Raw genomic sequence first — 25,907 nt, 5'->3', positions numbered from 1 at the left:
TTGACCAATGCCCTGGCTCACTTCATGTACCTGATGAACTCAGTTTTCATGCCTGAGTTGGATAAGTTTGTAGTGGTGTTCATTGACGACATTCTTATCTATTCTAAGAGCAAAGAGGAACATGTGGAACATCTCCGCATTATTCTACAGAGATTAAGAGATCACCAACTATATGCCAAATTCAGTAAATGTGCATTTTGGTTAGAGGAAGTACAATTTATGGGTCATGTGCTATCTGCTGAAGGTATAGCTGTTGATCCAAGCAAGGTAGAAGAAGTCCTTAACTGGAAAGCACCTACAACTATTCATCAAGTTCATAGTTTTCTAGGGTTGGCTGGGTATTATCGTCGGTTCATCCCTGACTTCTCTAGAATTGCGAAGCTAATTACTGGATTGTTGAAAAATCAAACTAAGTTTGTATGGTCAACAGAATGTGAAGAGGCCTTTCAGACATTGAAGAAGTTGCTGACAACTGCACCAGTATTAGCACAACCTAATATCGAGAGGCCATTTGATATCTATTGTGATGCATCTAGAATTGGTATTGGCTGTGTTCTGATGCAAGAAGGCAGAGTCATAGCATACGCTTCTAGACAACTCAAGAAGCATGAAGAACATTATCCCACCCATGATCTTGAATTAGCTGCTGTTGTTCATTCACTCAAGATTTGGCGACATTATTTATTGGGCAATATATGTCATATCTATACGGATCACAAAAGTTTGAAATACATCTTCACCCAGTCAGAATTGAATATGAGGCAAAGAAGATGGTTGGAACTTATTAAAGATTATGATTTAGAAGTGCACTATCATCCGGGCAAGGCTAATGTGGTTGCCGATGCCCTGAGTTGCAAGAGTCATTGTCATTGCCTAATTGTAGAACCTATGCAGCGAACATTGTGTCAAGAGATGGAGCATCTAGATTTACAAATCATAGAACAAGGTTCCCTGTCCAATATTGTAGTTGAGTCCACTATCAAAGATCAAATCATTGCTGCTCAACAGAAAAGTAAGGACATAGCCCATATTAAGGATAAAGTCAGATCTAGGAGACCAACATGTTTCAAGATTGATGAATCAGATGTCGTATGGTTCAAGGATAGATTGGTAGTACCCAAAAATCCAGAGCTGTGAAAGCAGATTCTTGATGAAGCTCATTCTACAAGATACTCCATTCATCCGGGTAGCAACAAAATGTATCATGACCTGAGAAAGAGATATTGGTGGACCAAAATGAAAATAGAAATAGCTCAATATGTAGCCAAGTGTGATATTTGTTAGAGAGTTAAAGCGGTTCATATGAAGACTGCAGGTCCATTACATTATTTGCCAGTTCCATCTTGGAAGTGGGAAGATATCTATATGGACTTCATCGTAGGATTGCCCAGGACATCTGCAGGCTACAATTCAATATGGGTTATTGTTGATCGGCTAACCAAGATAGCTCATTTCTTACCAGTCAGAGATAAATATCGAGCGGAGCAGTATGCAAAGCTTTATCTTGATAGAATCTTCAGTTTGCATGGGGCACCCAAGACCATTGTCTCTGACAGAGGGTCATTGTTCATATCCAAGTTCTGGAAAAGTCTACATGAGTCTTTAGGAACTAAACTTATCCGTAGTTCTGCTTATCATCCGCAAACAGATGGACAGACTGAAAGGGTAAATCAAATTCTTGAAGATATGTTAAGAGCATGTGTCCTTTCCTTTGGTGCTAAATGGGATGAATGCCTTCCCTTAGCTGAATTCTCGTATAACAATAGCCATCAAGAGAGCATTAAAATGGCACCATTCGAAGCACTGTATGGCCGTAGGTGCCAAACACCTTTAAATTGGTCAGAAGCTGGAGAACGTTGGTTCTTTGGACCGGATGTGGTCAAGGAAGCTGAAGAGAAAGTTAAACTCATACAAGCCAATATGAAGGTAGCACAATCCCGACAGAAAAGCTATGCTGATCAGAGGAGACGACCGCTAGAATTCAAAGTGGGAGATTATGTCTACCTCAAGGTATCACCGATGAAAGGAGTTCATCGTTTTGGGATTCGGGGAAAGTTGGCACCCCATTATGTCGGTCCTTTCCAGATCCAACAATGATGTGGACCAGTCGCCTATCGCGTCAAGCTACTAGATCACATGTCAGCGGTACATGATATCTTTCATGTATCTCAGTTAAAGAAGTGTCTTCAAGTACCTGACCAAGAGATCGACTTTGGTGACGTAGAACTAGAACCTGATTTGACTTATGCCGAGTACCCCATTAGAGTCTTAGATCAGAAAGATCGAGTCACTCATAGACGTACAATCAAGTTCTACAAAGTACAATGGAATCAACACACTGAAGATGAAGCTACTTGGGAGTCCGAGGATTACTTAGAAGAGAACTTTCCTAACTTCTTTGCTTCTATCTAGTTGCAATACCTTGTCTATATTGTAACTTGTCTCGTTTGTTAATAGAATAGAAAACCCCCTCACTAGCCTTTTGAATAAAGTTATGATGTGTTAGCTTGACACATTTCCTTTTCCATTACTTAGCCTTAAGTTTTAAATCTCGGGACGAGATTTCTTTAAGGGGGAAGGGTTGTAACACCTCTGGAGTTTTGACCTAGCACTAAAAATTTGACATGTCATCATATGCATTGCAAAGCATTCATATAGTATAAAGTTTGGAATGCATTCACTAAATAAGGTTTATTTCAGAATGTTGTTATTTCATGTGGTGTGATTCAAAACCCTAAATAAAGATCATGACTACAAGGGTGAAAATTCATGTGATCATGTGAGGTCATGTGTCTTTTGACTCAAATAACCCTAATGGGACATGTTACTGGTCAAAAATCAAAATTTAAGTAAAAGGAAGACAAAACAAATTTGAATTCAAAATCAATTTATAAAAGTCCTTTTTGCCCCTTTTGGCTAATTCAAAATCCATGTGGAATTTGGGGTTGAGACAAAAAGCAAAGTTGGAGATTATTTTATGTAGATCAACTTTGGTATTCAAAGTTTTTCAAGTTTACATATAAAATTTGGAGTAATTTTGAAATGATTCACATGCTCAAATGCACCCCAAATTCAAATTTCAAAATGGAGGCAGAATTTGAAAATATTTCTAGAAGTAAAGTTGTAGAGTTTGAAAACTTGAACAACTTTCATTTTTGGAGATTTTCAACTTCTTTAGAAAATTTGTGAGTAATTTGAAAAATGGACGCAGTGGCAGTTCTATAAATATTTCAAAAATCAACATCCATCTCTCTACTTGCTGTCGGCGCCACGCGGTCGTCGCCGCCGAGCATTTCACGCCGCTTCTTCGCACGTTGACACGCAGCCGGTGCCGTGGTGAGCTCGGGCGTGCGCTGTCGACGCCGGGCAACCCCTTCCCGGCTTTAAATAGCAGCCGCCGCCATCGTCATTCCTATTTTTCCCCTTCTGCTCTGCTCCGCCGCCAGCTAGCTCCGCCGCTCGCCGTAGCCTCCGTTGAGCAGCATCCGTCGTGCCCAGCTACGCCTACTCGATCGCCTCAGCCTTGCGCTTCTCTACGGCTTGCCTACGCCACTTGGGTTGGCCGGAGTCGCCCGGTGCAACGTTTTCTTCCCCGAGACCGGCCGGAGCTCTGCCATCATCGCCTCGATGTGGCCAGGCCGTTCCAGACCGTCTCCGGCTTCACTGAACGTACCGACGTGACCGTGGTGAGCTATTGAGCGTGATACTTACATTGTTTTAGACTCTACTGCGCCATTGCCGGGGTTACGCCGTGAGCCGTCGTGCTTGAGCCGCCATGGCTGGCGTGGAGCCTTCTCCGGCGCGCCTTCTTCTGATCTGAGGGCTAGGAGAGTTCGTAGGAGTGTGTAGGTCATTTGGGTGCGGTCTGCCTCGCCGGAGCGTCAACGTCGGCGCATTTTGGGGCCGGCCAGTGAGGGCAGCGCCGTCGTGACTTCTTTGAGTCACTGACAGTGGGGCCTGGCTGTCAGTGCGAGTGAGGAAGAAGAACAGTGAAAATTTTTATTTTCTGAATTTGTGAATAGTGCTGAAAATTTGGGAATTTGTAGGAAATTCATAATAGCTCCAAAAATTCTGAAATTTTGTGTGTAACTTCTGTACATGTTCTAGTATGATTTAAAAATTTGAAACTTGAAATTTGAATAAATTTTTAATGTTCAAATATTCAGTCCATTAATTGAAAAATGCAATTTCCATGATTTTTGTAGGTCACTGTATAATTCCAAAAATTATGAGATTTATTTTGGTACATTAATTTGTTATAAGGAAACTTACATAAAATTTTCAGGTCATTTGGAACAAGCTCATTTTTGGCCTTAATTCCAAATTAATTCAAAAATAAATAAAGGCAAACCCTAAGTGTTTGATTAGTGTTGGATCTTGTTTTGGTCATGTTTTGTGACTAGTGGGGTTTCAAGATCCATTTGGTCAAGTCACATGTGTGGTTCTTGATGGTAGGATTGCAAGTTGGTTTTGTTGGCTTGCAACTGTACCGTGAAAGAAAATCATTTGCGGGTGTTTTTACATTTCATGTACCATGAAAGCATCATATTTACATTATCATCATGTTAAAGCATATGTTATCGTTTCGTGTAGAACCCAAGAGTGAAACGATTCTAGTTGAGCAAGTTCTGGAAGAATCCCCGGTTGTCATGGGATTCGATAATCATGGTACTGATCCGGAACCTGAGATCGTCAATGAAGGCAAGCCCCGGTTTATGCATTAAACCCTTACCTTGTTTACTTTGAAAAGTTTATCACCTATGTTATCTATTGCATTAAGTTGATTTATTCAAATGTTACCTACTTGATGCATTACCTACCTTGATAATTGTTTACCATCCTTGAAGATGTTTTCATTTATAAAGGCATAGTATGCTTAGTATGCTTTATGGTAGGCTTTCAAAGTAAAAGTTTTGATACTATCAAAGATGGCATACTGGCCAAAGAAACAAAGAAGGTAGAATGAACTAGAGACTAGTCTGGTGACTTATCTTGAATGTTGGGTAATGTTGCCGACTATGTCGCTTAAAGGCCACTCATTGTGGATCTTCTGAACGAGACACTTTGTAGTACTGGTCACATACTCTGGTAAGCCTACTTCGGCTAATCCGATACTAAGATGAATGCCCACGCACTGGGAGTGGAGAGATGGCGGGAGTAGCGTGTACCCTCGTGGCTGGAATGTGGCCGGATTTGAGGTGTGCTGTGCTCTCGGGTGGCGTGGAGATGGCTTAGTATATGAGGATCCGGTAGCAAGGTTGATATATGCAAGATTAAGTTCTACATATGTCGTGTGATGAGGAGTCCCCAGCTGGGACTTGAATCAATTCGAATTGCCGGTGCTCCGCGGATATGGAGACTCGATTCATTACAGAAGCAATGCAGGACTGGTGAATTACTAAAATATGAGAAAATAATGGAATGAGCAGGGATGGAATATGGGAAAAGTACAATTAGTTTGAGATAATGAACTAAAGGTCTTAAGGGTAAAATTTGAAAATGGGATAAGAATAGTAAGCTTTTGGCAAAGGACTTTGAATTTTGCTACATCCTTACCTTGTCCCAAACCCCTGCATCCCTAAAGTCTTACACCCGTTACGTCGGGTTAGTCTTGTTGAGTACTTTTGTACTCAGGGTTTGTGAACCCTTGTTGTAGGTGAGTCACATGTGCAGGCTTGTTTTGGTCCCTACTGCATGTCGGTGTTTGAAGTCAACGACGATGAGGAGTAATGAATGGCCTTTGGACGAGGCACTAGTTTGTATGATAAATAAAGTTAATGTAATATTATCCCGCTACTATGGTTGTATGACACTTATGGTATTGTAAGTTTGAAAACAACTAGTTTGTAACTATGTTATCTTAAGACTTCCGCTATCTTTTACTCTGGTATATATTTGAATAAACTGTTGTAATCTGCAATGTCTGTGATTGGGATTCTGTTTGAAAAGAGAATCGTGGATGATTCGGGTTTCCCGAGGACACCCGATAGACCTGTTGAGTTGTTGGGAACTCATGTACGCTATCTGAGGTCTATTAAGACAAAAATAGGTGCACGTGGGCCCGATTCCTTAGGAGGTTCTGCCACAAAAAGATTCCTAAGTCATTCCTTATTTACTAAGTATTTTGTACACCCAAGTATATACACTCTCATTTATAGCATAACTAACTCTGTATCTGTGGATAAGGAACATTACTAAGGATGATCAAGAACAGAGCTTGACTCCCTTTGTAACCAGGTTCTACTTGCTCTACAAATTGGGAGTAGACTACAAAGGACTCAACGGGAGTGTCACATCCGCGATATACCACATGACCCAGAGTGTAGAATGCATCCATAGGTAAACAATATTTAAGCATCATGCTTACATAATGTCGACCACTTAACTCACTCGATCTTTGAGCTAAGCACTTTGCAAACATATGCATATATTCATCATCAATCATAACTATATCAAGCATATAACTAGAGAAAACTAGGAACATAATAAATAGCAACGTAACATTGAAGTAGCACAAAGTCATAAATAAAGAGGGATACAATGGAGAAACCGGCCTCTATACGGTGAATCCAGAATCCTGAGCAATAGCCCAAACTGTACTTGAACCTTGCTAGCTAGCCTATACTAGAACTTTGAAGAATTGGAGCTCTATTCTCTTCTCTCTAGAAACCCTAATTTTTTATCTGATCTTGACATATGGCAATGCTTTAGTGAGGGGGTAGGGGCTAGTATATATATGCTGGAGCATCAATCCTAAGCCCTTAGATGAAATCGACTTGAATAAACGGTGTAGATGCAATCTTGAAGGTCGTGGAGAACTGACGTAGCGAGGTGGAGACTGACAGGTAGGGCCAGGTGCCGGCCGGTCTGCAGGTGGAGCTGGTGGCAGCGCCTCGGCCTCTGCTTCGGTGTGGTGTCTTCTCGAGTCTTCTAGAACCTTCTAGGGTAGTTTTTGCTGTGGATAAGCGTGATTTAATTTGACGTTTTCATCCTCTTGATGGTTTTCTGGAATAAACCCTGCTGAAAACATAGATTCACCAAAACTCATGGAAATTGTTAGTTTAAACCTCTAAGTCTATGTTGGTGATCATTTTTATGCATAATTTCAAATTATATTGATGGTTTATGATGGATGGTAACTACCATCAACAAATTCCCCCAAGCTTAACCTTTGCTCATCCCTAAGCAATGCCAAACTTTTTGCAATGGTTTAGGAGTTTTAGGATTTTTGAAAACATTGAAACAACTTCTCAAAAGTACACATGTGTTCAAACAAGAATTCTCCTCCGGATTAGAACAAACTAATTTGACTTTCAAACTTACCCATCTTACCTTCAACCATGGGCCTTATAGCCTTCACTTAGGTCTTGAGCAATTGAAAGACAGAACGATCAAGTTAAGCACTATGTCTCAAGTTCTTTGTTCAACCATTATTCTAGAGTTTTTGCAACTTTTTAAAAATAAAACTCAAAATTTCCATTGTATGACACTCTCAAGTCTCTCAAAATATGTGGTATTTGTGGATCCTCACTAAGGCAAAAATGATGTTATGCCTTTCTCTTCCTACAACTAAAGCTTATGTGGAGCTCATAGGAATGGTGATAACATGAAAGAGCATACATGCAAATACATATATTGTAAAGTCAAACAACGGATCCAAAGAGAGTTAAGTCTTACAATCAAATCAAGATGTGCATGTGCGTGGAATATATGGTGGATATATATGGTGGCTAACTTAATTCTACTATGCTCCTTGAAAACTTGTCTCTCTTTTGAAACTTGGAAACATTTGCAAGAGAACATGGGCTATATTATTCATTTCTTTTCTTCTCTTTTTTCAGGCGGACATCTAAGTACCCATTGTTTTAAATATCTCGGACACTTGTCCATTTTTTCTCAACTTTCTTCTTTTTTCTCTTTTTTTATGAATAACTCTTGGATATCCCATGCTTCTTTTCTATAGTAAAATATTTAAGAGATAGCAACAAGAATTTGGAGTATTTATTTGGTGGATGGATACCTATCTAGAATATTTTTTTGTGTTTACTCCCAGTGTAGGAGTAAAACATTTTTGGGTGGATCTAGATGGAATGAATGTTTTTGCGCTTACCCCCAGTATAGGAGTAGTGCATATGTGGGTGGTGTGTATGTGATGTTGATTTTAAGAGCATGACAAACCTCTCATAAGGATTAACAAAGCTTGACCAAACTCAATACAAAACAAGTAGCATATAAGAGTGGAAGTTTTCCTAGCTTAAATATCATGTTTGGCTCTGGTAGGAATTCAAGCTTTGTCATACAGGAACTCATCATGTTGCATTTTTATGTTTTTCAAAAGAAATCTTCAGAACTTTAGTGTCACTAGGAATAAGATAAACAGCAGCTCAGACCTTCTCATATCATATCCATCAATTACTTGGACTTAGATCAAGCATATGCTACCCATAAGTTTCAAGTTCAGAGCAAATTCTCATGTCAAAACAATCTTATCCAAAACTCAGGAGAATTCAAGGCTAAAAACTAGGTACTTGAAAGCAATTATAACAGAGCAACTATTCATCATTTCCATTGTGAATCATCATCTTCAAGTTCTTTTTATTTATTGGCTCTTTAAAAATAGAAATTTAAAGCAAACTTTATACACACTCTTTTTATTTGGTTCTCATCATTTTTTAGATCACACCTTACTAATATATAAAAGTCCAATTTTTATTTTGTTTTCTAGTTATGCATCTTTTTTTAAAATATATAAGACAGACTCAAAAAATAAGAGGAAACGGAAACAAAATACTAGAAAAGAAAACTTACCTTAGATACTGGGGAATCCTCCTCCCCTAAGCTGGGTGTTGCTGTGGTCGGTCGATCAGAATGGTGGGTCAATGTTGAGACCCTAGAATAGGTAGTGTCAATTCTCATTCTCCTGCTGCTGATGTTGCTAGATGTTGGTAATGCGCTCTCCCATCTCTGTTTGCCACTGGGAGTGTTAGTGAAGCGTGTTCTGAATGTCTTGCTAGGTCTCCTCGATGGTGGTGAGCCTGGTGTCGAGGCGGGCATAATCCATCTGCTGGTCATGATAGCCCATGGGCTGATCATGGTAGCCACAAGCAAAAAAGGACATACATCCTCCCTGGTAGCCGCTTGAAACTTCTTCATATTGCTGTTGTTGATAGTAGTCAAAGTTGCCATCCTGCCACTGCTCACTTGAGCCCTACTGCCAGGAGCTCTCAGAGTGCTGAGGAGCAGGCTGCTCCCAACCAGCATGCTCAGGTTGATACATGCGGTAGGATCTCGGCTGATCCCAGCCTACATAGATGGTGAAAGTCGATCCCTCTGGAATTGGATCATCATCAAGGTACCTAGGCTGTGGGTTGTGAGTCAATCTTGCAGAGGCACTCCTGCGAGGGGTTGCCTCCTTAACCTATAAATCAAAAACAAAAGAATCCACCTCATACAAACCAAGATTCTAGTCTGGTAATGGGATCTCAATTGTATAATCCGTGTACATCATGACAAGTTTCCCATCCTTATTCTTTTTTAACATGTGTGCTTGGACAAAATATTCATAATCAATATACCAATGGGGAATGTCATCAATGTAAGCAATGGAAGCATTTTCCAAAAGACCCAAATTTTTGGCTATGCGAGTGACCAAAGAAGTACATCCAACATTTCCCTTAAGTTCAAGAATTTCTATCCATTGTCTGATCATAAATTTGACCGGTGAAACCTTTCTTCTCTTAACCATGGCATAAAGCAGCTTAAGTTCATCATTTCTTACAGTGCGAAAATCATTTCTAGGAAATAAGGAAAATCCTAGCCACTTATGCATAAAGCGTAGGGTAGGGTGATGAATTTCATTCGTACAAGGACAGTAACAAGTAAGTTCCTTAGATATTTCTCTCCAAAATTTTGTCCTTTCAAAATCTTGTATAGCGATGTCAACATCAACTACACACTGAGCATGGAATCCTAGAAGCTCACTAAAATTCTTCTAGGGAATAGAAAAGCTCCGTAAAAATTACTTGCATGGGGCTTGAATTTATAATGCCATGATGAAAATTTCTATTTTTTTTCTAATGCAGATGTTGAAAAGTAAATATCCTAAGATAAGATAATTAATGCAATGTGAAAAAGTAAATATGGATAACTACCGATTTTACCTCCCGGCGAGGGTTCGGAATTTTAAGTCTACCGAACCGGACTTCTCCAGTCGTGTTTATTCCTCGGGTGCGTCAGTCGGCCCCGAAGATGGAGATCCTGATGGTTGTACTAGCTTCTCTTGCCACTCCAAATTAGAGCATTGTTCCGGTCTTGCCTTGAAAGCGAATCGCCCTTCCTTGCCATTGATATGGAATTTGATTTCTCTGGCTCCAACATCAATGTGTGCATTTGTAGTGCTCAGGAAGGGCCTCCCAAGAATGAGGAGTGTTTTCATGTTCTCATGCATGTCAAGTACTACAAAATCCACTAGAACAAGGAAACTTTTATTTTTACCAGAATATTCTCGACGATTCCTGTAGGGTAGCAAACCTATTGGTCGGCTAGTTGCAGACACATTGACATTGGCATGAGCATTGAATAGTTGAGCTTCTCGAAAACCTTCTTGGGCATGACACTAACACTTGCTCCAAGATCGCATAGAACATTCTCAAAGTTCTGGTCTCCGATCGAACAATCGATAGTGGGACATCCTGGATCCTTCTTCACTAGTGATGTGTTCAGGATGGCCACACTACACTCCTCCATTAACTTGATTACCTTAGTGGTGGACAGTGGTCTCTTGTTGTTCAAGATGTCTCTAAGGTACTTTGCATAGGTAGGTACCTATATAGCATCTAGTAGAGGAATATTGATATATAACTTTTGAATTACCTCTACAAACTTATCAAACTACTCATCCATTTTGGCTTTTCGATTTCTACATGGGAAATGGTAGGAAGGTGGTGTCATGAAAATCTTGCATTATTTCTTGTGCTTGTGGCTCAACTTCTTTAACTTCATCGTCCTTCTTCTCCTCTTGTGCTGCTGCTGGTTTCTTACCTATCCTTATCGGATATGGCGGATCACGAGTAGATTTGCCACCTCTTGTGGTTATGGCATTGACCTTCTCAAGGTTAGTAATAACAGGCAGAGCGGCAGCCAACTTGGCTAATTATGATTCTATCTTTCTATTATAGCTAACTTGGTCTTGGTAAGTTGACCGCTATTGTTGTTGATTCCATCCTTGTCTCTGTTGTTGTGGAGTAGAATTGTTGATGACAATGTTTGCGTCTTCTTGATATTCAGGGAAATCAACGTCGAAATATTCTCCACATATGTTTTGAGAATTAAAAGCATCTTGAATGCCCTGACGATCTTTCTTGTAATTGGCTCACTGTTCAAGCCAATTCAACAGTACGTCCATCTTAATTGATAGTGCACACACCTCTTCTGGTACTTCTTCGCTCTTATTGCATGCTTGAATATTATATTGAGACCAGCCTTGATTAGGGGCTATCTTCTCCATGATAGTTTCAGCTTTTCCAAGGGTGAGTGACATAAATGATCCTCCAGCAGTAGCATCAAGTTGTTCATGAGCTTTTTGAGTTAATCCATGGTAAAAGTTTTGCATGAGCAACCAATCTTCCTCCCATGATGAGGACAATCTAAAATGTATTATTGGAAACATTCCCATGCCTCTAGAATGGTTTTTCCTTTCTATTGTTGGAAGTTAGAAATCTTTCCTCTTAAGGCATTGGTCTTGCCTATAGGGAAAAACTTTGCTAGAAAGGCCTTCGAACATCTTGCCCACGTATTGATGTTATCTTTGTTGGTGTAGAATCACTCCTTCACCCTTCCCACTAGCAAGAATGGAAAGGGCATAGTAGTATGATGTCTTGAGCAACGTCCTTGATGACAATTGTGCTGCTAATCTCTAGAAAATTCTGAAGATGAGCATTGGCATCTTCATGTGCCTTTCTACTGAATGGAGTAGCTTACACCATGTTGATGAGGCTTAGCTTGAGTTCAAACTCAAGGTAGTTGGTTTTGAGTGTTGGTCAAGTGCGGATCTTCTTAGTGCTTGGAGCAGAGAACTCACGCAGAGTCTTGTCAGCCGAAATTGGTGTTCAGCTTCCTCTTGATTGGTTTGATTCTAATTGATAAAATTTGTTGATGAATTAGGACCAATCCTACAATACCCTATATAAGATATGAACAAAGACAAACAAGGGTAAGCCTGCTAAAGCAGAGGTGTTACGATTTCGTCAATAAGTATTTATTTGATCAATTCTCTCTAGCTATGTGCCCCTCCCCGACAATGGCGTAAGAAATGCTTGTTAAGATTTCTTAGCATCACCTTAATTCCAAGTTGTCATCCCTAGGAATGATACCAGAAATGCGTTGTTGGTAATTATTGAGAACACTTGTAAATTTATATATATATTAAGTAATCCACAAGCGCACAGATAATATACCATTGTAGCATTTCACCCGGGAGTATACCAGTGTCGAGAAATATGGTCCGCAGTCTACCGATGGGTATACCCACGGTAGTAGATGATTGGTAGAGGTGCGCGTGATCAGGAACCGGATGGTAATAGAGACACAAGACACAAGATTTATGTAGGTTCAGGCCGTTAATGTGACGTAAAACCCTACGTCATGTGCTCTATTATTTTGTATTGATCGTGTATCAGATTCGATATATCTCGTCTAGGGGACCCCTGCTCCTCCTTATATACTCTGGAGGGGTCAGGTTACAAGAAAAATATCCTATTTGGTATTATACAATAAATCACATCTTCATGTAGTCTTGCGGTGCACGCCTTGATCTTGTGGGCTGGGGCACCTTTGGAGCGTGGCCCATGTCTTATCTTGTGGGTACCGGGGGCCATACCCCCACAACTAGTCCCCGAGCACCTTGTATCCTTTGAGCAACGCTGTCTTGAATAAGTTTGAGCTGTTTGACATTAAGCCGATCAGTTTAACCGGTGATCCGAGCAGTGAAGTCAAAATCGACCAGTTTAACTAGTGAACTGAGCGGTGAAAGTCGAAGCCAACCGATTGAACTGGTATGTAGATCTCGGACTTAGCCAAGTAAGGATTGCTAGAAGGATGTAAGGGGCAGAAGATAAAAATTTGAAAATTCTCCACCTTAGGTGAAGTGTAGCCACTTAGACTCCGTTTGCAAGGAATCATCCATGATTTAGTCAATAAGGAGGGTAAATCAAGAAAAGAGCACTACATTCACCGTCAGGTGAAGTGTAGCCACTTAGTCCCCAAGCCTGCTAGAAGATGAAGAATGAATCTTGTAGCAAGGTCAAAGAAAATAAAACTAAAAGCTTGTCAACATCATCTGACATGTGCGTATCAAGACCCAGACGTGCTGCCCAAGATCACCACCCTGATCTGAACAGCATGGAGCAAGCTAATAGCACACCAATGAGACATAGCAAGATCCGACCGCCAAGGGAGTCCCCAGCTTAGCTGACGATGCTTGCACGAAGAATCTGAATGCCTAGGAGTCCCCAATTTAGCTGGTGAGCCCCCAACGTGGCTGACAATGAAGCGACAAACAATCCGACCAGTTGGTTAGCAAAGAATCGAGCACCGAGCAGCCCAACCAACTAGTCGGCGGTGAAGTGAGCACTGAGTAGAAGTGAACGCCGAACAGTCCGACCAACTGGTCGGCGATGAAGTCTATGAACCTAGCGGTCCGACCAGTTGATCGGCGGAGAAGTCCGAAGGCCAGGTGGTGCGACCACCCGGACGATGATCATGTAATAAATATGTCAAATGAGTAGTACATGATGTAAAAATAAATATATGAACTCGGCGATGAAGGCAGCAGAGCGGAATAGATAGACATTAGTTTGTATGAAGTGTTCATATTTTAAATATGAGTAACTTCCTACCAGTTGGTTCTGTATCGCATCACCAGCCCCGACTAGCCCATACTGCATAGCGTAGAGTGCTTAGCACCCGTTTACGCGTAAGAGCATAGGCATCGCCAAGGAGCCACTGCCGACCACCCATAACGCAGAGGGCTGGCGCTCGTGCACATGTAGGAGTGAGATCGAGAACAGGGCTGTTTCTGGTAACGCAAATGAGAACGTTGCTGGTCGGTGAGTTAATGAAGAATATCTTAAATATATTATAAACATTAAGTTTTCTTTTGGAGATGTGTTTATATTTAATATAAACTACCCCAAGCCGTTAGTTTGTTGGTTGAGCCCCACAGCCCCGGCTAGACCGTAAATCGTAACACAGAGCGCTGGAGCTCGTGTATGTGTAGGAAGACAAGCATCACTGAGGAGTTGCTGCCGACCACCCATAACGTAGAGGGCAGGCACTCGTGCACGTGTAGGAAGAAGCTAGAGACAGGGCCATCTCTAGAGAGCACAAGCATAAACGTGGCTGTTCGGGGAGCCGTTGAGGCGAAAGCGTATGTCATCTTTAAGATGGTATACATGGAGAAAAGTCATTTGGAGAATAATCATGTAGAGAATAGTATGAAGAAACATCATGGCAAAAACTTTTTTAAATATTCATATATAAAAAGGTACTTATCTTTAGACATAACGTCTGGTCGGTGGCCATGAAATTGCCCGGCCCTCAAGCTTTCTGGCCTATCGTCATGGCGGCAGTCGCGGTCATTATAACGCCATTCTTCATGGCAATCATTGCAATGCGGTAGGCGATCGGAACGAGTAGTCCGGTCGGCTCGCTTGATGGCTCGGACGGTTCATTTGATAGCTCGGACGGGTACGTGGAGTCATAGGCGAACGGACGTAATTGAAGCCTGACGGAGTCAATCTGCATGCGGAGGTGAAGTCCTTGACCGTGTCCGACCGAGGTGAGGGCGCAGTCCACAATCTTCCTTGCATGCCTGAGATACGTGAAGTTGCCTGCATGGTGGTGTAGATCTAGATGCATATGTGCTTGTATATCTCTTCAACTACTCCAATTAGCTTGTATGGCCGACAAGCATCTTTGGTGGAAACATTGCTCCACATCACGTTATCGCCGGCCGCCTTTCTTGATTGCTGGTTGTCGTGATCCACAGAGATGATCTTGCGTATCCGATCAGAAATAATGAGCAACAACAAGATGTGATTAGGTTTCTTCCAACCAAAATCATGTAGACATACGGATATATCTAGAAGTATAATAACAATATTTAATTAGGAAGCGACTTGACTTAGCTTTCTTGGATTGCTTGACTCCGATCTTGTTGTTGTGTGTTGTGTCTGTTGGAGGCGCATGGCAAGGCGTCGGACTCCAGCACATGTGGCCGTTCGCTGAGGAAAGTGATCTGCTACGTGCCAGCATCGAGTTGCCACCGAATGCTGAGTTGCCGGTGACGTTGGTTGAAGATAAGATTACCATCTGGTTCACCATAGAATCAGCATGCACATCCCCTACCTAGCGTGCCACTATCGATGAAATCTGGTCGGCAGTCTATCGAGGGGTATACCCATGGTAGTAGATGATTGGTGGAGGTGCACGTGATCAAGAAATGAATGGTAACAGAGACACAAGACATAAGATTTATACAGGTTCAGGCCATCAATGTGACGTAAAACCCTACATCCTGTGCTTTGTTATTTTGTATTGATTGTGTATCAGATTCGATATATCTCATCTAGGGGACCCCTACTCCTCATATACACTAGAGGGGTAGGGTTATAAGGAAAATATCTTATTTGGTATTATACAATAAATTACATCTTCGTGTAGTTTTGCGGTGCATGCCTTCATCTTGTGGGGTGGACCACCTTTAGGGTGCGGCCCATGTCTTGTCTTGTGGATACCGGGGGCCATACCCCCACAACTAGGTATCGTTATTTATATTTTATCCACAAGGAGGAGCGATGGGGTTGGCACAGAGATATTGTCAAATATGTATCCTTATGACAAAATCATTAACTCTCATGCTATAGCAGGGGTAAGTCAAATCATAAATAAATAATAAGTGAAAGGCATTGATAGTAATCTAGAGATAGAAATAGATACTCATAATGTAGTATGGCTAGGCAGAAGATTAGTTAAGACCAAAAGATTACTAAGTCATTCCTTATTTACTAAGTATTTTATACACCTAAGTATATACACTCTCATTTATAGCATAACTAACTCTGTATCTATGGATAAGGAACATTACTAAGGATGATCAAGAACAGAGCTTGACTCCCTTCGTAACCAGGTTCTACTTGCTCTACAAATTGGGAGTAGACTACAAAGGACTCAACGGGAGTGTCACATCCGCGATATACCACATGACCCAGAGTGTAGAATGCATCCATAGGTAAACAATATTTAAGCATCATGCTTACATAATGTCGACCACTTAACTCACTCGATCTTTGAGCTAAGCGCTTTGCGAACATATGCATATATTCATCATCAATCATAACTATATCAAGCATATAACTAGAGCAAACTAGGAACATAATAAATAGCAACATAACATTGAAGTAGCACAAAGTCATAAATAAAGAGGGATACAATGGATATACTGGCCTCCATACGGCGAATCCGGAATCCTGAGCAATAGCCCAAACTCTACTTGAACCTTGCTAGCTAGCCTATACTAGAACTTTGAAGAACTAGAGATCTATTCTCTTCTCTCTAGAAACCCTAATTTCTGATATGATCTTGACTTATGTCATTGCTTCAGGGAGGGGGGGCAGGGACTGGTATATATAGGCCAGAGCGTCAATCATGAGCCCTCGGATCAAACCGACTTGAATAAACGCCGTAGATGCAATCTAGAAGGCAGTGGAGAACCGACGTAGCGAGGCGAAGACTGACAGGTGGGGCTAGGGGCCAGCCGGCCTGCAAGTGGGGCCCCAGCTGGCCCCACCTGGTAGCACCTCGGCCTCCGCTTCGGCGTGGTGTCTTCCCGAGTCTTTCTGTAACCTTCTTGGATAGTTTTCGTTGCGGATAAGCGTGATTTAATTTGACGTTTTGATCCTCCTTGACGGTCTTCTGGAATAAACCTGCTGAAAACACAGTCCCCAAAACTCGTAGAAATTGTCAGTTTAAACCCCTAAGTCTATTTTGGTGATCATTTTTATACATAACTTCAAATTATATTGACAGTTTATGATGGATGGTAACAACCGTCAAGAATGAGAATCATAAAGCCAACATGTTGGCTCAACAAGAACTAGGTTATGACATCGGTGGGCGGAATTTTTCACATAAAAAAGGAGCCGATGCATTACATCGCTGCTCATGGGTCTGCCAAACCGGCCAGGCCAGTTCTACTGTGTGTTGTGGCTGATGAACCGACCAGGCCGGTTTGCCTGTAGGTTTTTCATCGAATTGGCTTAAATTGCTCCCTATTGATGCTGAAGCTGATTCAAGTGATTGGAGGGCTCCTATAGTTGCATATTTTACATGATCCCAGTGTTAAAATTTATAAGAATGTTCGGCGGGGTGCTTTCGAATTTATTTTGCACAATGGTGAATTATAGAGGAGAACTGCCAAAGATTTGTTGCGATGATGACAGGTCAGAGTGGCTATGGGAAAGGTCCATTAAAGGTGATGAAAGTGGTATTCGGAAATTCTTGCATGCTGGAGACATTGCAAGGTGAATGTCTTCCAAAAGCAATTAACAGAAGATATTTGAAGAAATACTTTCCGGTCCAGTCAATGGCCGATACATGTATCGCCCTTAGAACAAATATGGCCAATGTATATATCGCCCTTAGTCGCTAGATTGCCAATGTGTTAGATATCGTTGCTATTTAGTTTCTTATGTTTTCAGGTTCACCTAAAGCTTCACCTAAAAATAGGGGGGCATATATTGACGGCTAAAATGGATCCGGAAGCATGAGATAATTTTTAGATAATGTTTCTGATGATCATATGGAAGTGAAAATACATTTGGAATATTATTTTGCAGGATGAGAACAAAACAGAATAAAAAGGTGGAGCTTCTTCTGTTGAACCGGCCTGGCCATCCAGGCCACCGGCCAAGCCGGTTGTTGCCGTGCTGCTGCTGGCCAACCAGGTTAAAAAACAAGGCAAGGTTCAAATACGTGTACATGAGCATGTTGATTCGGACTTTGATAAACAACGCATGCATGGCGTGATTATTAGGGAGCCAACGATGGAGAGTTAATGCACGTGCATGCATGTAAAAGGAATACAATTTCCATCGGGTGCTCGATCAGCATTGCCATACGCTGGCTGCCCTAAGCTGCATCCTGGTACTGCTGGTGTGCTGCCAGCTGCTGCTTGCGCTGCTACTGCCACACGACACCTGCTAGATCGGCTCAGCTGATTGGCCAGCCGGCTAGGCCGTTCACCCTGGTTGTTTCCGGGTTGCCTGCGTCCGCAGCCAGCACGTCTGTTTTGAGCCCGTGAAAACCGGTCTGGCCGGTTTGGAAACCGGCTAGGCCGGTTTGTCTGTTCCAGTTCGACTAGGACTTGTTTTGGTCGAGATTTGGACGGGATTTTTGATACGAAACTTAGAGATTACGATCTGGAGTTGTTTTCTATTGGGATAAGACCACACCCTCTATATATATGAGAGGATCACGACCGATTGAAGTATCCAACACTCAATCATCAAAAAACACATCTACAACCTCTCTCTACCCTCTTTTCCTATCTGCCTCCTCTCCTCATTCTTCGTCGGTGCTGCATGATTGGAGGATCGACGACGACGACGCTCTAGAGCGGTTAGGCCGGCTAGAGCAGCCCATAGCCGCCGCACGCCCCGACGGACTCCCTCCCGGGCGTGTGGGGTTTCGGGTCTTAAGAGACCTCGCCGGCGTGTATTGCGTATCGCTCTCCCGGCGAGGCTCCTCCGGCGACGTGTCTTTCATATCATGCTCATCGCTGGAGGCACAAGGTCTAGGTGTGGATATCCCCTAGATGCCGGCCGATGCCTAAATCGGCTTGGCCCTACGTCGAGCGTTCTAACTCCTTATCGAGTGTGTGACCTAATTAAGCATCAACAGTTTGGCAATCTTGATTATTATGCCATTGGGAGTGTAAAATGACATTTATGCCCTTCTTCAACTCACGTCGCCGCATCCGTCCTCGGACCAGGCAAACAGGAGCGCCAGCGGAGAGCGGACGGGAGTGAATGCTTCCCTCAAGCTCGCCTTGATGGACCAGGGTCCTAGGGGTTCCCATGGGGGTACTAACCGGATGGGCCCTAGGATGGCCCACGATCTATTGAAGGACGCGAGACAAGGTGTCGTGGAGTTCAAGCCATTCTAGATCAACTTAGTTGGTTTACTATGAAAACTAGATTCTGTAATAGGACTAGGACTCTTCACTTATAACTGACTAGGACTAGATACGTGCCCTTACCCTCTCCCCTATATAAAGAGAGGGACAGCGCACCCCCTTGTAACCCTAAGAATCATACAATCAATCCAACGCAAAAGGCTACATGCCGACTGGACATAAAGGCTATTACTCGACAAGAGGGCCCGAACCAGTATAAATCGTTCGTCTCTTTGCGTTTATTGTCGAGTTCTGCGTACGCTGAAGCCCTTCGAACATCATCTTGGGTAACCCTATGACGAGTTGCTGGTCATCAAACACCAATAGCTGGCACGCCAGATAGGGGCTTTCAGCGACTTCGTGATCGGGAGCTCGGCGGACCACCTTCATCTTTGGCTCCTGGATCTACAAGGTAGATGACAATGGCAAGCTCCAAAGTCATCTCATGGAGATCTCGACACCTCAAGCTTCACCAGATGTCTCGACGACCACGCTGGATCAACTCACCGATAAGTTTTCGCACCTCTCAATTTCTGATTCAACTCGAACTTAGGAGGTCATCATCAGCCATGACTCCCACTCGGACACGTCACCTTTGTCTAGGCTGGAGATCCCATCTAAAGTCCAACTCAAAGACCCTGTTCGTTTTCCACTCGGACTTAAGAATTCAGCTTCAATCTATCAAGATACGATCAGCTACCTTGTGCAGTCTGAGCAAGAGATCCCTCTTGCGGGTGCCTAGAGAGGATTGGTTCTATCCTTCACAACCAAAGGAGGCATCATCCATTGGTCGGGTGCTCGACCTGACACTTCTTTAATAGATCCATCTCATCTTGTCAGCATGGGGGAGCTCTTGCCTTATCAAGACAGTAGCACTCTTCTAGTGGACAACAACGATCACAATTCTACAGTGATCTTAGACATTGCGATGACTGCAGAATCTGGAACTCACTTGGTTACGAGGCACCCCAGAGAAGTCTTCTTGGCTAGGCAACCACCCCAGATCCCTATGCCTAACCCACCAGATATCCAAGATGGAGATGAAGCCTTGTCTGACATCTCCCTAGACACTGTCCCACCTAACGGAGAAACCGACGAGCAGAGGACGACTAGGGAAAAGAAGAACAGAGCTTGACAGGCTCAGCGCAACCGCGTCCAACACCACAGGGAAGAGTGGTAGCGGTATCAATCAGCTTGTCGAGACATTGAAGGACGACGCTTGGCTATAGATGTAGCATATGAATAGCATCTATGACATGAAGAAGCAGAATGACAGCACAAAGACCGTGATGCCGTCAGAGCATCCGCATCACGCAACATTGAGCCTGAGTTCATGGAAGTAGCGGGCCACAAGGTCTTTACCATGCCCTACACCAATGTCTATGCCCTGGTAGAAGAGATAGCGACCATAGAAAACCCTACTCTAGATCAGCAATGACTCAAAGTCATTTTGGAATCAACAGCCCTTCAAATGTAGGCTACAAAAGCGACATCTCAAGCTAACCCTTCCCGAGGACCAGAGGCGCGGGCACCAGCCCACTCTCGTCTTGGACCGCAAGGTAACCAAGGAGGAGAACATCGAGTACCAGCCCACTCCTGTCTAGGGCTATAGGGTAACCAAAATAGGAATTAGGGCGCCGCGTAGTTGGCCTATCATGGGCACCAGTACAACAATAAGGAAGGCAGAGGCAAATCCAAGTGCAGAGAGGCCGGTATCTCGCCGGATAGGTTCCAATGTTTCTCTGATAGACTACTCTATCTCTAGCTTCCCTACAAGTTTAAGTCGTCTAACCATGCCAAGTACGACGGGAAGATAGAACCCAACCAATGGTTGTGCATCTACTCTCAGTCCATCGAGTTGGCAGGCAACGATGACAACATCAAAGTATTGTATTTTCCCAAGGCACTCGACACTGTGCATCTTGCCTGGTTTGATAGACTACGAGCCCGCTACATCGATACATGGGGACAGCTTCAGCGCAAATTCTGTGAAAATTTTTGTGGCGTCCTCACCCACCCAAGTACTCGGAATGAGCTTAGAACATGCAAATAGAAACTAGATGAATCCTTCTAGTAATAATATCACCGCTTTGTTGAAATACGAGCCCGTCTTTGATATCATAGATAGGGAAGTGATAGATCACTTTGCCAACGGGATCAAATACAAGTGGTAGTTTAAAAAGTTCTACTATGATAATCCAGACACCGCCGAAGAATTCAGGCATACAGTACAAAAGATAATTGCATCTGAAGAACGTACTCACAAACGATTCCCACGTGGCCCACAAGATAAAGGTTACAACCCCAGAAGCAATCAGGGAGGACAATCCGCTAGAAATAGAGGACCTGACAACACCCTTGCTTCCATGGATAGGTCTAAGAAGTCTAACAAGAATAACAAGAAGTTCGAAGACCTCAAGAATTTACCATGCCCTTTCCACAAGAACGCCAAGCACACGGCGGTGGAGTGCAGACAACTCCAAGAACTGGGTTTCTATGCCAAAAGCAACAAAGGCAAGGGTAAAGCTGATAACAACAAAGATGGTGACAACAACGCTAACTGTCGACGAAATATGGTCGGCAGTCTACCTAGGGGTATGCCCAAGGTAGTAGATTGTCGACAGACAGATGTGCAAGCCACAAACAAGATGGTGACGCAAGACAGACACGAGGTTTTATCTAGGTTCAGCCGCCAAGAAGGCGTAATGCCTACGTCCTGCATCTGATTGTATTGTTGTATGTCAATGAGAGATGTTTTTAGAGAGGTCCCCTGCCCGCCTTATATAGTCCGGGGGCAGGGTTACAGATCTGGAAACTAATCCTAGTCAGTTACAATTGCCATAGGTGACCGGATAAGGATTCCTATTCTAACCGACCAAGATCTTGCTTGATCACCAAATCTATCTTGACTCCTTGCGCGGGACTCCGAACAGGTTGGCCGGGCCGCGCGTCGTCTTTTGGTGGACTGGACCCACTGATCCGGGCCGGCCCAATCTTAGCCGTAAGGGTATAGGGGTTAATACCCCCACTGCTAGTCCCCGAGCACCATGTATTATGCTGCGACACGCCATTTTAACCTTCTCTGAATATTAAGGCTTGAGTCCTTGACATTTCTGACCACCGTTGACGCTGGAGAAGTAGGTTGTCCGAAGAATGTATGGTGCTCTTAAGAAAAAGAAGAAGATTTCCATCCTGTGAAGTGTGCCCACTTGTATTTCTGAAAAGAAATGTAAGTGAATCTTGAAGCCTAACATCCTTTATCATCAGAGGCGTAGGGGTCGAAAAACAAACACATTCACCGCAAGGTGAAGTGTGCCCACTTAGTCCCTGAGCCTGGTAGTAGGTGACATAGGCACATGGTGCCAGGGTCTAAAAAGAATTCCCAATTAAGTTGAGAACCCAATCGTCGTACAGGCGATACGAGATGCACCGGCAGGTGCATCATACCGATGTAGTCCCCAGGCTTGCTGGAAGGCGAAGTATGAGCCATGTAACAAGGTCTAAATAAATGTCTCTCTACTGTATGTGAGTACAAATCACATATAGCCGAGGAGAATGATCTCCGAGCAGTGGTCAGGACAGTTCCTGAGCACGATAGTAATCCGTTTAATCAGTCAAAGCATTAGGGTCGAGTAAATAAACACATTCACCGCAAGGTGAAGTGTGCCCACTTAGTCCCCGAGCCTGGTATTAGCTGATGTAGGCACGTGGTGCTAGGGTCTAAAAAGAATTCCCAGTTAAGTTGAGAACCCAATCGTCATACAGGCGATACGAGATGCACCGGCAGGTGCATCGTACCGATGTAGTCCCCGGGCTTGCTGGAAGGCGAAGTATGAGCCTTGTAGCAAGGTCTAAATAAATGTCTCTCAACTGTATGTGAGTACAAATTACATGTAGCCGAGGAGAACGATCTCCGAGCAGTGATCTGGACAGTTCCCGAGCACATTAGTGGTCGGAGCAGTCCCCGAGCACGACAGTAGTCGTAGCAGTCCCCGAGCACGGCAGTGGTCTGGGCAGTCCCCGAGCACGGCAGTGGTCTGGGTAGTCCCCAAGCACGGCAGTAGTCGTAGTAGTCCCCGAGCACGATAGTGGTCTGGGCAGTCCCCGAGCACGGCAGTGGTCTGGGCAGTCCCCGAGCACGGCAGTGGTCTGGGCAGTCCCCAAGCACGGCAGTGGTCTAGACCATCCTTGAGCACAAGACATGCAGCTAAAAAATGAACGCCGCTTGTACTATTATTTGGTGTATTTATTTATCTTCTTATTCTGTCAAGTCCAATTGTACACGTCTAGTCAAAAAAGCAGACAGGTATAGCATGTCATACTGTCTTCTTGCCCTTTCTAGCAAACAGTCGCTTGGCACCTATAAAGAGGTGCGTCAGTGTGGGCCCTCTCACACTAGCAACGAAGAGGCGCGTACACTGGTAACGAAGGGGCGCGTTTATTGGCGTAGATCTCGAGGTTGTGAAAACAACCGTCTGCGGCGCGTGCGCACGTCTCCCAAGAATCTCGGGCGGATGAAACGACGGAACTCTTGGTTATTTATAATATAGAACTGGTAAGTTATTTTTTACCGATCCCCATTATCATTCGCCGCCACAGCCTTCTTCTTCCTCTTGCCAAACCCTATTCCTCCGAAATCATCACCAATCACCCCTCCACCATATCCACCCCTTTAGCAAGGACAGATTAATGGCGAAGAGGGACGCCCAGAAGAAAACCGGAGTCATGGCGAAGGAGTGGTGGAAGTCAAGGAGCAATGAGTAGACCATCGAAGACCTCGTCACCATGGGAGTGCTCCATAACAAGGTGCTCGTGGGATGGCGCGCGCCGGAAGGAGAAAGCTACCCCGATCCACAACCAGGTGAGATTGTGGTTTTCGAGGATTTCTTCAAGCGGGGTTTTGGGGTTCCAGTGCACCCTTTCCTTCAGGGGCTCTGTTTGTATTACGAGATTGGGATTTGCAATCTGCATCCCAACTCGATTCTTCTTGTCTCCACCTTCATCCATCTTTGCGAAGCATATGGTGGCTTCCAGCCCCATTTCAACCTCTTTTGCCATCTGTTCTGTCTGCGGAAGAAAGGAAGTGGCGGCTCGAAGATAGCCGGAGGCGTATACCTCAATCTATGTGACAGGATGAAGGCCCAGTACTTGCACTGCCCTTGGAACACGTCGCTGGATGACTGGTACAAGAAGTAGTTCTACATCCGCGAAGAGCCGAACATGATCACCCTGTGCAATGTGGGGTTCATTATGGAGAAGAAGAACAGCTGGTCGGAGAAGCCCGAGCACTTGGAACAGATCGTAGAACTGCTTGGGATGATCCCATGGGGGAAACTAGATGGTCCAAGCGTGGTCGGGAACTTCATCAGCCGAAGGATCCAGCCCTGCCAGAGGAGGGTACATCCGGGCTACGAATACCAGGGTAGCGCAGATCCAACGAGGACCAGGAAAGAGGCGCTTGACAAGATAGAAATCAAAGCCAGGATTGGAGAGCTATTCAACTTAGCTGATCCGAATTATGTCAGGTTAAGCGACATTGAGCACGCCTTCAAGCTGGCCCGACCTCCCCCAAAGGTAAATTATTCTGCCTTGTACCTATAGAGTTATGTTGTAACAAAAATTGACTGTGTTGTCGCCTTTATGTTTCCTAGAGTAATGGTCGTGACAGGGCAGCAGTGTTCGTGTCTCCACCCCCTGGTGTGGATTGGCCACCAGTTGCCGGCCCAACCGCCTAGACCAGTGCCAGGGCCGAAGACATCGACTGGGCCGTACTCGGGGTTGGGGAGGAGGCAACGGCTAGGGCTACTGGCAAGCGGCCGGCGTCCAGCAAATGTCGTCAGGCCATCTTCCCACTGTCAGATGATGAAATAGAGGATGCAGACATCTTCTGACTCGTCCCTCGAAAGAGGAGGAGACAACTGGAGTCGACGGAGCAAGGTGGCTCCTCTGTGCCAACAGGCATCGCATCACCGACCACTACAACGCAGAAGACAAGCGGCAAAGGGGTCGAGCACCAATCCTCGGCACTGGTACTGGTCATGGAAAAAGACTCGGTGGCACCCGCCGAGCACGTGGAGCAAGCACGGTCAAAGAGACGCTCCTTCGCCACCTCATTCCGTGCTTCCAAGCTGTAAGTATTTGCAACCTTGATGTAAGCTTACAATTTGTATTGGACATTTGTTGTCTTTTGAACTTATCTCTGATATATTAGGTCGGCGTCCACCGAAAATCCCGACCAGCTAGCCAGGTGCGGCATGGCTTCGCCAGCAACGGTAGAGAGAACTGCCCAGCAGCCGGCTATGGAGGAACCTGTAGAAGAAAATCCACCGGAACCTCAGCAGACGAGCGGCTAGACGACAGTCCCCGAGCAGCTGGTCGAGAAGAGAGCCGAGCCAAGTACAAGTCCTCCGAGCACTAACCCTGCTGAGGGGGATACTTCGGCGCCAAGTGGACTAGACCAAGCCGAGGAGCAGCAGCCGGTGGTGGCACAGAGCACTCTTGCCGATGCCACGGTTCGAGGGAAAACCATAGTGGTCGCAGAGACTACCAACTCCAGACAAGCGCCGCTACCTGAACAAGAGGCCGAAGAGGACGAAGTAGAAGAGGTCCTAGGCCGTCCCTAAGATAAGCAACAACATGTATATGTGTCGCGCTAGCGGAACGACCAGTGGGTTAT

General features: G+C 44.2%; 1 non-coding gene across 1 annotated transcript; it reads left to right on the top strand.

Annotated features, from left to right (window-relative positions):
- The first annotated feature begins 11,626 nt into the window (after positions 1–11,626).
- Positions 11,627–11,734, top strand: LOC136455793 (small nucleolar RNA R71). Its single transcript, XR_010759260.1, has one exon. It is a non-coding gene; the product is annotated as a small nucleolar RNA R71 (small nucleolar RNA).
- The last annotated feature ends 14,173 nt before the right edge of the window (positions 11,735–25,907 follow it).

The sequence above is a fragment of the Miscanthus floridulus genome, chromosome 5, assembly GCF_019320115.1.
Source record: "Miscanthus floridulus cultivar M001 chromosome 5, ASM1932011v1, whole genome shotgun sequence".
NCBI lineage: Eukaryota > Viridiplantae > Streptophyta > Magnoliopsida > Poales > Poaceae > Miscanthus > Miscanthus floridulus.
The sequence above is the reverse complement of the archived record's forward strand: the minus strand, read 5'-3'. Positions and strand labels throughout refer to the sequence as shown.